This window comes from Suncus etruscus, chromosome 15 (genome assembly GCF_024139225.1).
Source record: "Suncus etruscus isolate mSunEtr1 chromosome 15, mSunEtr1.pri.cur, whole genome shotgun sequence".
Taxonomy (NCBI): domain Eukaryota; kingdom Metazoa; phylum Chordata; class Mammalia; order Eulipotyphla; family Soricidae; genus Suncus; species Suncus etruscus.
Genome location: NC_064862.1, coordinates 6,936,200 through 6,950,455, shown reverse-complemented (window position 1 = coordinate 6,950,455; position 14,256 = coordinate 6,936,200). Strand labels below are relative to the sequence as shown.

At 42.3% G+C, this 14,256-nt stretch overlaps 1 protein-coding gene across 1 annotated transcript in view; it reads left to right on the top strand.

Annotated features, from left to right (window-relative positions):
- Positions 1–14,256, top strand: part of CITED2 (Cbp/p300 interacting transactivator with Glu/Asp rich carboxy-terminal domain 2) — a 1,046,546-nt gene that overhangs the window by 656,394 nt on the left and 375,896 nt on the right. The gene's annotated exons all lie outside the window — the stretch shown is intronic.

Here is a 14,256-nt window from a genome sequence, read left to right as displayed (position 1 = left end):
AAGGAATTGCAGCTTGAAAGAGATGGAACCAGAAACTCACAGAGCTTTCTCTGGAGACTCCCCATTGGGGGAAGTTGATGGGACTGGAAATCCCCAGACCAAGAGCTTGAGATTCTGAAGCTCCACAACCCAACAATGTCCCTCATTTGGTTAGGCATCAATTAGAGGCTATATCTGTGCCTCATTGGCTTGAGCGAAAGATCAGTACAAAGGTGGCTTCTTAGAATGTGAAGTTCTCGAACGTGAGGGTCTTCTCCACCTCTTTGTTAAAAATATGACATGGGGAGGGAGTGGTAGCACAGTGGTAGGGTGCTTGCCTTGCACGCAGCTGAACCCCCGGTATCCCATTTGGCTCCCCATGCCAGGACACACACACACGCACACACACACACATGCATATATACACGTTATTTAGAATAATGAACATCTTTATTTTTGTTTGGTCATCTCTTGATGTTTTGTCATCTTTCAGTTTTAAATGAAAATAAAGTAAGTGCCCCTATGACTAAAGCCAAAGTACATTGTGTTGGGAACTTGTTTGCACATTACCAACCCGAGTTCAGTCCCTACACATGGTCCCCTAGGTCGCCAGGAGTGATCCCTGAGCTCATAACCCTGAGTACCACCAGGAGTGGCCCAAACCAACCACCCCTCCCCCAAAACTAGTTTTTCCTATTCCCAACATTAATCTGTTTCACTTCTGAGAATCAACCAAGGTCATATATCTAATATGTATCTTGCTAATTTAGCTACCTGTGCTTTCATTATTACTATGTAGTTATAAATACCATATATAGATGGAAAAGATGGACCAAGGGTGTTGAGCACATGCTTTGCATGTGAAAACCCCAACTTTAATCCATGATGGTTCCCCAGTGCAGCTGGAAGCAAATCCACACATATAGCTGGGTTTAGCCCCAGAGCACCTGCAAGTGTGTCCCCAAACAAAATATAAACACACACACACACACACACACAAAAAAAACCAACCCATGAAATGACTTTAAGCTTTGAATTTTTTGTTTTTGTGATGGTCAGGGGTTACTTCTGGCTATGCATTCAGAAATCGCTCCTGGCTTGGGGGACCATATGGGATGCCAGGATTCGAACCACAGCCCTTCTGCATGCAAGGCAAATGCCCTACCTCCATGCTATCTCTCCGGCCCCAAACTAGGATTCTTAATATTTTGTTTTGTTTTGTTTTTGTTTTCTGGGCCACACCCAGCAGCATTCAGGAATTACTCCTGGCTCTGTGCTCAGAAATTACTCCTGGCTGGGGGAGTGGGGAAACATATGGGATGCCGGGATTCAAACCACCATCTGTCCTGGATTGGCTGCGTGCAAGGCAAACGCCCTATTGCTGTGCTACCACTCCAACTCAAGATTCTTAATATTTAAGGACAGAGTCACAGTACAATTTTGAGTGAATTCTTTTACCCAAAATCTTCAGTTCTTCCCTGAAAGAAAGTCCGCTCTTCAAAATGTACTAGATTTTTCTTTAAACTTCAAAAACATCCTGTGGGCTGAAGAGTTGCCTCAAGGAGCTAGTGCACAAAATTTGCATGTGGGAAGCCAGGTTTGATCTTCAGCATCACATGGTACCCCGAGCATTACCAGGAGTCACCCCTGAGGACTGCCAGATGGGATCCGAAAACTCAAACTGCCCCTCCTACCGGAAATAAAATGCAAAATTTCCTTCTTCAAATGAACTAAATATATACTAAATATACACCGTGTGTAATTTCTCCCAATTGGTTAATTCCTAAAGACAGTGTTGAGAAAATAAGATCTAATATCTTAGATCATTTGGGCCTACCTTCCACACACAAATAAAAGCATTAATTCGGGGCCGGGCGGTGGCGCTAAAGGTAAGGTGCGCCTACCTTGCCTGCGCTTGCCTTGGACGGACCGTGGTTCGATCCCCCGGTGTCCCATATGGTCCCCCAAGCCAGGAGCAACTTCTGAGCGCATAGCCAGGAGTAACCCCTGAGCGTTACCGGGTGTGGCCCAAAAAAAAAAAAACAAAAAAAAAAAAACAAATAAAAGCATTAATTCACTTAAAGAAATGTATACAGTATTAACTGCAGTCCAGGAACCAGTAAAAGTCCACAGAAATCTTCTATTCTTGGATCAAAGTTCAAGATGTTTTATTATGTACACTCTTTTTCTGGTTATTTTAGCATTCACTATAGAATTTCAGTTATTTGTTTTTAGACCATACCCAGCAGTGCTCAGGTCTTATTACTAACTCTACAGTCAGAGATCACGTCTGTCAGGCTCAGCGAACTGAACCTGAGCTAGCTGTAGACAAGCAAACACCCTATCCACTGCACTATTGTTCCATCTCTAGTCCCAGAATTCCATTTTTAACATATTTAAAAGCACAAAGTACTATTGTAATGTTTTTATTTCTGATTTAGCAGCCAATATAATATTTCTTCATTTTTCCCTGGTCCACAGTTGTCAAAAGAATTAAAACCATTGTTATATTGCACTGACAGGTCTATAACAATAAGATTGACAGATCACAGGTTCCCACTGAGCCAGAACCTTCTGTGAATGTAGATATCTCTGTGGGTTTTTTTTTTTTTTTTGGTCTGTTTTTAATATAAAATGTCAAATCTGAATCAAAAAGGACAAAATAATATAATCACCCCCCACACATATCCTCACCCGGTAGTTGACTCATGGCCAATCATATTTTTACTTTACTTCACTCCCCACATTTCCCTTCTCTAGAAATATTTCGATGCAGATTCTAGGCAACACTGAATTAATAATTTTTTTTGTTTGTTTTGTTTTTGGGCCACACCTGGCGGAGCTCAGGAGTTACTCCTGGCTGTCTGCTCAGAAACAGCTCCTGGCAGGCAAGGTGGGGGGGACCATATGGGACACCGGGATTCGAACCAACCACCTTAGGTCCTGGATTGGCTGCTTGCAAGGCAAACACCACTGTGCTATCTCTCCGGGCCCTGAATTGATAATTTTTCAGTTTTGACCTCCAGAAGATTATTTGCTATATAGAGACAGTTAGCCATTTGCATTGTTCCTGGCGAACACTGGGCTTCAATCCTCTGAGCACTTCCAGGAGTGATCCCTGAGCACAGAATTAGGAGTAATACCCAAGAACAGTCAAAGACTCTGGCTCCAAAACAGAAAACAAAAAAAAAAAAATTTTTTTTTGGCGGGGGTGGGGGGGTGGAGGTGGGGGTGGAGGGGGGACGACGACTGCATATTTATTGAGCCACAGCCATGCATTATCCTTCCTCTTGAGAATATTACCATCTAAAAGAAAAGGCAGGAGGCTTTAAGGCATGTAGGCATACTGCCTTAGGGCCTAGAAGTCATTTCATTGTCTCTGGTTCTTTTAAGGAAGACATAAGGCGTGAGCGAGAAGTAGCACAGCAGGAGGGCGTTTGCATTGCTCACAGCTGACCTGGGACAGTGTTGGTTCGAATTTCAGTATCCCATATGGTACCCTGAGCCTGCCAGGAGCGATTTTTGAGCACAGAGCCAGGAGTAACACCAGAGCACCTCCGGGTGTGTCCCAAAAATTAAAAAGGGAGGGGAAAGACATTACATATATTTATTTTGTTTTTGGGTTTCAGGCCATACCCAGTGGAACTCAGGGATTACTCCTGTGCTCAGAAATGGCTCCTGGCAGGCTCAGAGGACAATAGAGGATGCTAGGCACCAAACCTGGGTCAGTCATGTGCAAGGCAAACATCCTACCTGCTATACTATCTATCGCTCTGGCCCCTATGTATATTTATTTATATTTATCTCTCCAGGGGCTGGAAAGATAGTATGGAGGTAGGGCATTTGCCTTTCATGCTGAAGGAAGGTGGTTTGAATCCCAGCATCCCATTTGGTCCCCCGAGCCTGGCAGGAGCAATTTCTGAGCGTAGAGCCAGAGTGACCCCTGAACGCTGCCCGGTGTGACTCAGAAACCAAAAAAAAAAAAAAAGTCTATCCATCATTTCTCAGTGTGCCTCACTTCCTTTTTCTCTCATTCCATCTCCTAGCCAAGGATAGACTTCAATTCATCTTTGCATTACCTGGCTCAGGAAACAGCAAAACAAGTTCTAAGAATGAGTTTTATGTCCATTCATTTGTGATCTCCAGTATGCTAGCTAGGATCTCTAGCCTATTTTGGGAACTGATAACTGCTTTGGAAAAAAAAAAAAGAGGCAAACCACAGGTATAAAAAATTGCAAAAATTTAGACATTTATAAAATTTTTACAGACATGATCTTTGAAAATTCATATTCTTGAGCTGAAAAAGAGAGACGAGTGAGGAAGGCCTGGCCTGCACCTGACTTGTGCTGATTCCTGGCCTCATACATGTGATTCATTGAGCACCATCAGCACAGAGCCAGCAATAAGCCCTGAGTATCATCAGATGTGGCCCTAAAGAAAAAAGAAAATACATATTCTTTTTAAGATTATAGACCAAGAAGGCACATTTTCTGCCTTGCCTGCGCTAGCCTTGGACGGACAGCGGTTCGATCCCCCGGCGTCCCATATGGTACCCCAAGCCAGAAGCGACTTCTGAGCACATAGCCAGGAGTAACCCCTGAGCGTCACTGGGTGTGGCCCAAAAACCAAAACAAAAAAAAAAAGAAGGCACATTTTAAACGTATTAATGCATCGTAAGCACATTGCAAAGAAGATGACAAAGTATATGTTACAAGTTTGTTGTAAATAATGAAGTTCTATGATTTTATTTTTGGAAGTAAAGTGATTTACATAATCCATCTTTAAAATCTGTAGTCTGAGGCCGGAGAGATAGCACAGCGGAGATTGCCTTGCAAGCAGTCGACCCAGGACCAAAGGTGGTCGGTTTGAATCCCGGATATGGTCCCCCAGGCCTGCCAGGAGCTATTTCTGAGCAGATAGCCAAGAGTAACCCCTGAGCACCGCCGGGTGTGGCCCAAAACAAAACAAAAATCTGTAATCTAAAGATCTAGGCCCAGTCAATTCCTATTAGATATAATTACTACTGCTAAGCTATTGCTCCTTTTATCTGTCCACTGGGATATTTATGTCTTGGTATATCAAGAGATTTGATGAAGGAGCTAATCCTACAGCTTTAAAATATTAACTGAGGGCTGGAGAGATAGCACAGGGAGTAGGGCACTTGCACTCGGCCCACCAAGGTTATATATACCCTGGCATCCCTTTAGCCTTCAGAACGCATCAGAGTGACTTCTCAGTACAGAGACAGGAGTAAGTTCTGAACTTCGATGGGTGTGTCCCAAAGACCAGAAAAAAAATCTATTGATTGCATGATTTTTTAAAGCCCCATCCCCTCCCAAATAACAACAATGAGTATTAGGAGACCAGAGCGGTTGCTAAACATAGAATGCATGTCAATTTCCCATGCATGCAGCTCGGATTTAATTCCTAGAAAGAATTACATGGTCCCTGCAAACATTGCAAAGAACAACCCCTCCAGTACAGAGCTGGGAGTGGCTTCCCCTGGTCCCTAACACCAGTAGTTGTGCCCCTTGCCAAAATAAAATATACCTTAGGGGGTTTTGTTTTTGTTTTGTTTTGTTTTGAGGACACACCTGGCAGTAGTCAGGGATTACTCCTAGATCTTTGTTCAGGGATCACTCCTGGTGGATTCAAGGGGTCACATGTAGTACTAGGAATTGAACCAAAGTTGGGAGCAGAGATTGTTGCTAAAAGAAAGTAAAAAAAAAAAAGTGGAGTAAGCAGAATTTAAATGGGATGTTCCTTTATAATGCAAAGGCATTTATTTTTAGTTTATCATTGTTAATATTGTGCTAATTACACAGTATACACCCCCCTTTCCATCTTCCAAGCATAAAAATAAATCTACATACTCAAATCTTTCTGTAAATTTATCATTTTGGAAACCAATGATAAATCTTTATGTTCTAATTCTTTGACAGAATTGATGGAAAAAAAGGTCCATGTGTAGGTAATGATAAAATAGTCCATAAACTATGTTGGAGGAAATAAGAGCTTCAAACCCAAGGTGAATTCTAAATAATATTCTGTTCTACAGTTTTAGAAGGTGAAACAAATGCTTTTTAATCATGAAGTTTGGGGTGGTATGTTTTATTTTATTTTATTTTATGGGTTTTTTGAGGGGCTACACCCAGCTGTACTCAGAGGACTGTGTGATGTCAAGAGTTCAAACCTGGACCCTACACACAGTCATTCTATTGGAATAGCTCTTTAGTCCCTGTAATGTCATCTTGATTGTAAAGGGGAGGTGTACCTCAGAAGAAACCAGGTTATCTGTCTCTCACACTCACTTCTCTCTTCTACTCCAAAGAGGCAACTAGGTTTTGAACTCTGAAGTCAGGCATCTTTCATCTAGTAGAAACTTAGAAAATGTCTACTAATGGGGCTGGAGTGATAGCACAGCAGGTACAGAGTTTGCCTTGCATGCTGTCAAACCAGGTCCTATCCCGGCATCCCTTATGGTCCCTGGAGCCTGCCCGGAGTAACCCCTGAGTGCCACCAGGTATGGCCCCAAACAAAATAAACCAAAGAAAGTCTGTTAAATAAATGAGTAAGCCAGGAACAGTTAGATTCATGTGATAGCAAACAGCAGAATGACATAATTTATTCAATCAACGGTTTGAATAACTTGAATTCAGGAATTAGAAATTAGTTGAGGGCCCGGAGAGATAGCACTGTGGCATTTGCCTTGCAAGCAGCCAATCCAGGACCAAAGGTGGTTGGTTCGAATCCCGGTGTCCCATATGGTCCCCCCAGACAGCCAGGAGTCACCCCTGAGCACCGCCGGGTGTGACCTAAAAACCAAAAACCTGCCGGGCGGTGGCGCTGGAGGTAAGGTGCCTGCCTTACCTGCGCTAGCCTAGGAGACGGACCGCGGTTCGATCCCCCGGCGTCCCATATGGTCCCCCAAGCCAGGAGCGACTTCTGAGCGCATAGCCAGGAGTAACCCCTGAGCGTTACCGGGTGTGGCCCAAAAACCAAAAAAAAAAAAAAAAAAAAAAAAGAAATTAGTTGAGTTTGTAGTCATATCTGCCTCTGATCTCCAGGTGGCAGTATTTTCTCACATTACATTTGTTTTGAACTTTTCATTTAACCAGATAAAAAGAGAACATAAATAAATGAAAATAAAGCTCAAGTTGTAGCTCAGTTCAGTAACCGTACAGAGCCAAGTAAGAAATGAAAGTAAATATATGAGATTCTGGTTTTCTTTTCCAGTGAAAACAGAATGAGAAATACTATTAGTTCTCTTATTTTCAAGCAGTTTCTAAAACTTCGAAGGTAAATCAAGTTGTCAAATACAAATAATTTATAGAAAATGTTTTGTTTGTGTTTTGGGTTATACTCAGCAGTGCTCAGTGGTTACCCCCTGGCTCTGCGCTCAGAAATCGCTCCTGGCAGGCTCGGAGGACCATATGGGATGCCAGGAATCAAACCCACATCAACTGTGTGCATGGCAAACACCCCACCGCTGTGCTATCACTCCAGCCCCTTGAAATATTTTTAAAGTATGAAAACATGTGTGTGTGTTGGTAGAGGGGCAGGGAGAGGGAAGGAATGCCATAATATATCTAGAAATGATCTCAACAATGTGCCAGAGAGATCATCAATCTGGATGCAGTTAATCCCCAAAACCATATATATAAGTGTGTGTATATATGCATAGACACACATATGTATATGAATATATAACATGTATATATGTATCTGTATTGTATGTATATATGTGCTAGCATGTATGTGCGCACATGCATATGTGTATGTGTATATACATAAAGTCTCTCTGAGTCCCTGATAGGAGTAATCTCTGAGGGCAGAGCCAAGTACCACTGGGTGTAGCCCAAAACCTAAAACAAAGAACACGGAACAATTAAAGTGGCGAGATTAAAGCAATCAGGAAAATAGAAATTTCAGACAAAGAATACTCTACTTGGAAATGTATATTCAATGCAATATTTAAAATATACCAAAAACATATTCCCTGTTTATCTGAAAATAGACTAAACATATTCTCTGTTTTATCTGAAAATAGACTTAACTGCTGTTCCTACTATATTTTTCTGTGCTAAATCTGGCAAGTTTATCAATAAATGTCCTGTTAATTCCGAGATCAACAGCACCTCAGGTCTGCAAAGGTAGTGGTGTTACTTTGGAGAGAGATAAGGGAAGTCACTGGCAGGAAAAATACCCTCACTTATCTTGGTTGCCCTTTATACTCTTCCCTAGCTGATCAGAGAACTACTGTCTTCAGTATACTGTCCACTCAAGTGCAGATGGTATAGTTACTAAAATAATTATTGTGACAGTATTTTTAAGCACTTGTGAGTCTCCTTGAAAAGCCATTCCCTGAATAAGTGAAGAGATCCTAAACCTTTCTGCCCTAGATTAATATTGTTCAGAAGTACTTGTTCTAGAATAGATGCAACAATAGAAATAAATAAAAAAAAAAAGGTTTTGGGGACCTGGGGAATGTCAGAGGCATAAATAAGTAAAAGATAGATAGATAGATACATAGATAAATAAATAAATAAATAAATAAATAAATAAATAAATAAAACTTCAGTTATAGGCCAGAGAAACTGGTACAGGAGGTAAGGCAATTGCCTTGCATGTACTGGACCTGGGATTGATTCCTGGCACCACCAGGCATCACCCCTGAGCACAGACACGACCTCAGAGCAGCCCCAAGGTGATCACAATCCAACTTCCAAACCTAAAATAAATAAGAAGAATACATTTTTGGAGGAACAGCACCTGCGTTGTAAACCTGAGGCCACAAGTTTGATTCTCAGTGTCTCCTTGATGCACTGAACATGGTTCCTGTGGCCCGTTCTCCTCTATTCTCCAGAATAAGAGTTGAGGAACGAACAATGCAAGGGTAGCTGGATTGTGTGAGGTATTTGGGCCTTCTGAAGAGTTTGAGCTGCTTGTTTTGCTTTGAGCAGAGGAAGCATCTGGGGAGTTTTAAGCAGATGGCTGACATGACCTGCCCTGTGTTTTGGTAAGTCATTCCCTGGGGCTTCTCTTGGAATAGAACATGGGGGTAAGGACTGGGGGTTTGGGGAGAAGGGGATGGAAGAAGCTGGGTAACAATTTGGGGCCATTGAGGGAGATGATGGAGCAGAATAGCCACAACCTAGAAGCACTTTGGAGGTAAAACTGACCATACTGCCTAGGAGACTAGATGAAGAATGTGAGAAATTACCCACTAGCCTCTGGAAAGGCAACATATATTCTACCTGAGCCTCCAGAGGACAACCCTCCTGGTGCCTTAACTTTTGCCTACCAAGGATAGATTTTTTTTTTTTTTTTTGCTCCTTTTGAGTCATACCCACTGAGGAATTACTCTTGGCAGTGCTCAGGAGACAATATGGGAGATCAATATTGGGGTTGAACTTGGATCTGTTATATGCAAGCCAACCACCCTACCTGATACACTATCTCTCCAACTCCCAAATTTATTTCTGACTTTGAACCTCCGAAATGGTATGCGAATGAGACTGCACAGTTTAAGACACTATATTAATAATAAATTGATACTTGTACAATAAGAAATGAAGATGTTTTATTTACTTAATTATCTCCTTATGAATTTTTATTGTTTTCCTTTTCAGGATTCAATTCTGAGTAGTTAGTTATCCAAACTTTAAATATCTTTACAGGCTAACCAAATAACAACATTTAACAAAGAAAATATTACACTTTGATTCTTGGCAGGGAAAAAAGGAAGAGATAACCCACTAAAAGATCTACATGAAATCCATTGAGCAAATAATCATGATTTGCTTTTCTGGTCACTTATGGCCAGAAAATATATACTTATGGCCATATATACTTATAGTCACTATGTATAGTACAAGTATACTTAGTGAGCATTCTAGAGAGATAGCACAAGGGTTCAACACCTGGCTCAAATACCTTGAACCACATTGGTCCGCCAACCACTACCAGGAATGTTCCCTTAACACAAAGCCAGACATGGCCCATGAGTACAGAGCCAAAAGTAAACCCTGTGCAATACCGGGTGTGGCCCCAAAACAACAAGATATTTATTTTAAAGGCTCTCAATCCAGCTTGATGGGGAGGACTATTGCAGGGAGAACTCATAAGTGAGTCATATTTAATACACCCGACATGAAGGGCTTCAAACTGCTTTTTTTTTTTTTTTTTTTTGGTTTTTGGGTCACACCCGGCGGTGCTCAGGGGCTACTCCTGGCTGTCTGCTCAGAAATAGCTCCTGGCAGGCACAGGGGACCATATGGGACACCGGGATTTGAACCAACCACCTTAGGTCCTGGATTGGCTGCTTGCAAGGCAAACACCGCTGCGCTATCTCTCCGGGCCCCAAACTGCTTTTTTTTTAAAATGTGAATCCATTGCGTCTCACTTTGTTTGCAAAGTCAATAGTAATATTTATGATTTGCTTAATAAGAGCCAGGTACACTCCTACGGATCTTATCTTATTTCATTGTAACCACCCTCAGAAAGACTGTCGTCATTCCCATTGTGAAGAGTTTGAAAGAGCCATAGTACTTGCAAGTAGAGAAGCATCAAGTCAACCTTAACTGCCAGCCTCTAGAACCCAAGATCTGAAATTTAAATTTGTGCGCTTAGTGATTTGTTTGTAAATTCCTTGATACTTCAGGCACATGGTGTGGAGGCACAAGTTTAAAAAAAAAAAGGATATGGTTAGACCAGATCATAACAGGTAAAGCCCTGGCCTTGGTAAGCTGCTGATACTGGACCCTCACATAGGTCCCCTGAGCCTACCAGGAGTGATCCCTGAGCCGGGAGTAAGGCCTAAGCATCTTTGGGTATGCCTCCTCTCTCAAAAACTTAGATATTAGTTTTAGAGGCCTCTTCCCAATCATCAGAATTTGGGGAGTTTATACAATGTATTTTAATACTATTTTTAGTTATTAACTCTTGAAAAAGTTGTTTATTATGAACATTTTAAAAAGATATCATTAATAGTTGATAACTCCAACTATTAAAAATTTGATATTTGGGGCCCGGAGAGATAAGCACAGCGGCATTTGCCTTGCAAGCAGCTGATCCAGGACCAAAGGTGGTTGGTTCGAATCCCGGTGTCCCATATGGTCCCCTGTGCCTGCCAGGAGCTATTTCTGAGCAGACAGCCAGGATTAACCCCTGAGCATCACCGGGTGTGACCCAAAAACCAAAAAAAAAAAAAATTTGATATTTGTCTCCAAACTAACCAAAACAAAAAAGGAGAGTATAAGTGGTTTACTCCAGGAACTTCACCATCAGAGATGTACCTGAAGGCTCAGTACACCCAGGGCAAGGGAGAGCAAAAGTGGAATTAAAACAAATGAAATGAAAAAGTTAAGAACTTGCTACCGAGGGGGCCAGAGCAGTGGCGCAAGTGGGTAGGGGTGTTTGCTTTGCATGCACTGACCTAAGATGGATCATGTTTGATCCTCCGAGTCCCATATGGTCCCCCAAGCCAGGAGAAATTTTCTGAGTGCATAGCCAGGAGTAAACCCCTGAGTGTCACTGGGTGTAGCCCAACTCCCCCAACCCCAAAAAACACTTGCTACAGAGCATAAGAAAATGAACACCCAGAGGTAAGACAATGAGTACAGGGGTAAAGCATACTTTTTGCATCCCGACAATGCCAGCTCCACATCTGGTTCCCTGAGCATCACCTAGAGTCACTCTTAAGCACAGAGCCAGGAATAACCCTGATCATTGCAAGATGTGATCCAAACACAAATAAAAAATATTTAGTATGTATATTATATTGATTCCTATAATATAAGAACTATTATAGAATTCCCCATAGTATAGAAAATTAGAATGTGGGGCCAGAGCAATAACAAAACAGGTGGGGAGTTTGCCTTGCATGTGGCAATCTAGGTTCAGTCTCCGGCGTTCCATATGGTTCCATGAGCACCGCCAAGAATGACCCCTGAGGACAAAGCCAGGAGTAACCCCTGAGCTCCGCTGGGTATGGTTCCAAAGCAACAGCAGTAGCAACAACACATTAGAACGTAGGGGCTGAAGCAATAACACAGTGAAAAGGAAGCTTGCTTTGCAAGTGTTTGACCAAGGTTCAATCCCCAGCATCCCATATGGTCCCCTAAACACTGCCAGGAGTAATTCCTGAGTACAGAGCTAGGAACAACTCTTGAGCACTAATGGATGTGGCCTCAAAACAAAACTAAACAAAAAATTAGGATGTATCCATTCTACTCTATGGAAGAATACAGAGTTCAGAATGGATATGAATTTCTCCCTAAATCCCCATCATAATAGAGCATATTGATAAAACTATATCTATGCTCACAGACACCTCTTAGGGGTGTTCTTAGGGCAAAATTCTCAACCAGTTTGTGCTCTAACACTTATAGCAGTCCTGCATAGCCTGTGGGCTTCCCAAATAATATTTTTAGTTGCATAAGACTGAATGCATGGGTTTACACAAGAACTCACTCAGAGCCAGAGAGATAGTTCAATACTGGTTGGTGTGCAAGTTTTTTTTTTTTTTTTTTTTCGCTCAGGGGTTACTCCTGGCTATGCGCTCAGAAGTTGCTCCTGGCTTGGGGGACCATATGGGACACCGGGGGATCGAACCGCGGTCCGTCCAAGGCTACCGCAGGCAAGGCAGGCGCACCTTACCTTTAGCGCCACCGCCCGGCCCCGGTGTGCAAGTTTTTATTCAAGAAATCCAGGTTGAATTCCCAAAACCCCTATGGTCCCCTGAGCATCTCTAGGCATAGCCCCCAAACAGCAACCAAAACACACAAAATAAACCACTTACTATATACTGAATGGTTGCTCCTTTATATGTGAATTAAATATAGAGTAAGAGAGATTGTTTAGTGAGCTTAGCTTTAGGACTACCACCAGCTATGGTCCTAAAACCAAAAATAAATAGATACTGGAATACTAGTGAAGCAGGCGGTGTACTTGCCTTGCAAACAGTGAGCCCAGGTTCCATCCCTAGGACTCCACAGGCTCTCCCACATGCTCCCAGGATTGATTGCTGAGTGCAGAGCCAGGAGTAAGCCCTTAACTCTGTCAGGTATGGCCCAAAAGCCAAAATAAAATAAAGTATATAATACCAAATAACTGGCTTTTTCAATGTTATGGTAGCATAAATAATATTAAAATAAAATAATTGATTTCTGGGGTCAGAGCTATTGCACAGTGGGGTAGGGTGTTTGCCTTAGACATGGCTGACGTGGGTTTGATCCGCAGCATCCCATATAGTCCCTGAACCTATTGGGAGTAAATTCTATCCTAGTGTAGTGCCAGGAATAACCTGTGAGAGACACCAGGTGTGCTCCTCACACACATATAATTTCTTTTTTTTCCTCTTTTTTTGGTTTCTGGGTCACACCCAGCAGCACTTACTCTCAGAAATCGCCCCTGGCAGGCTCGGGGGACCCTATGGGATGCCGGGATTTGAACCACCATCCTTCTGCATGCAAGGTAAATACCTTACCTCCATGCTATCTCTCCAGCCCCACACACATATAATTTCTAATTTATCGCAGTATATCATTTTAGTATTATTTAGTTTGTTGTCTATATACATAATTTGAAAAATGCTGACACTGGAAGTGCATACAGCTCTGCCTCTGGGTGGCTTTCCTTTACTCCATTTGTTTGGGTCATTCTTTTTTTTTTTTTTTTTTTTTTGGTTTTTGGGCCACACCCGGCGGTGCTCAGGGGTTACTCCTGGCTGTCTGCTCAGAAATAGCTCCTGGCAGGCACGGGGGACCATATGGGACACCGGGATTCGAACCAACCACCTTTGGTCCTGGATTGGCTGCTTGCAAGGCAAACGCCGCTGAGCTATCTCTCCGGGCCCCGTTTGGGTCATTCTTGAGTGGACTTGTACAATTCCTATTTGGCTTGCACAAACACATAGAGTGAACCCATCTGGAATCCATACTGAATTTTTTCTTTCTCCATCAGTTTTATCCTGAGTGCAAAGAGAGGCATCCATGCTATAGAAGTAGGAGGTTTAGGAGTTTGGATATTTGTGCATGTTCTTGTGCCCTCTGACTTTATTCTGTATGTATTATTTACCTTTTAGGATTAACTGCTGCTGCCCCATACGAATTTAGAATTCAATGGATCTTAAAAATCTCCCATTCTTTTTGTTTGCTTGAGTTGGAGCCCTGGCCATTCTCAGGGACTACTCCCAAAATAGTGTTTTCGGAACCATGCGATTCTAAGGATAAAACCCAGGCCTCTAATATACAAAACATACACATTTGCCATTGG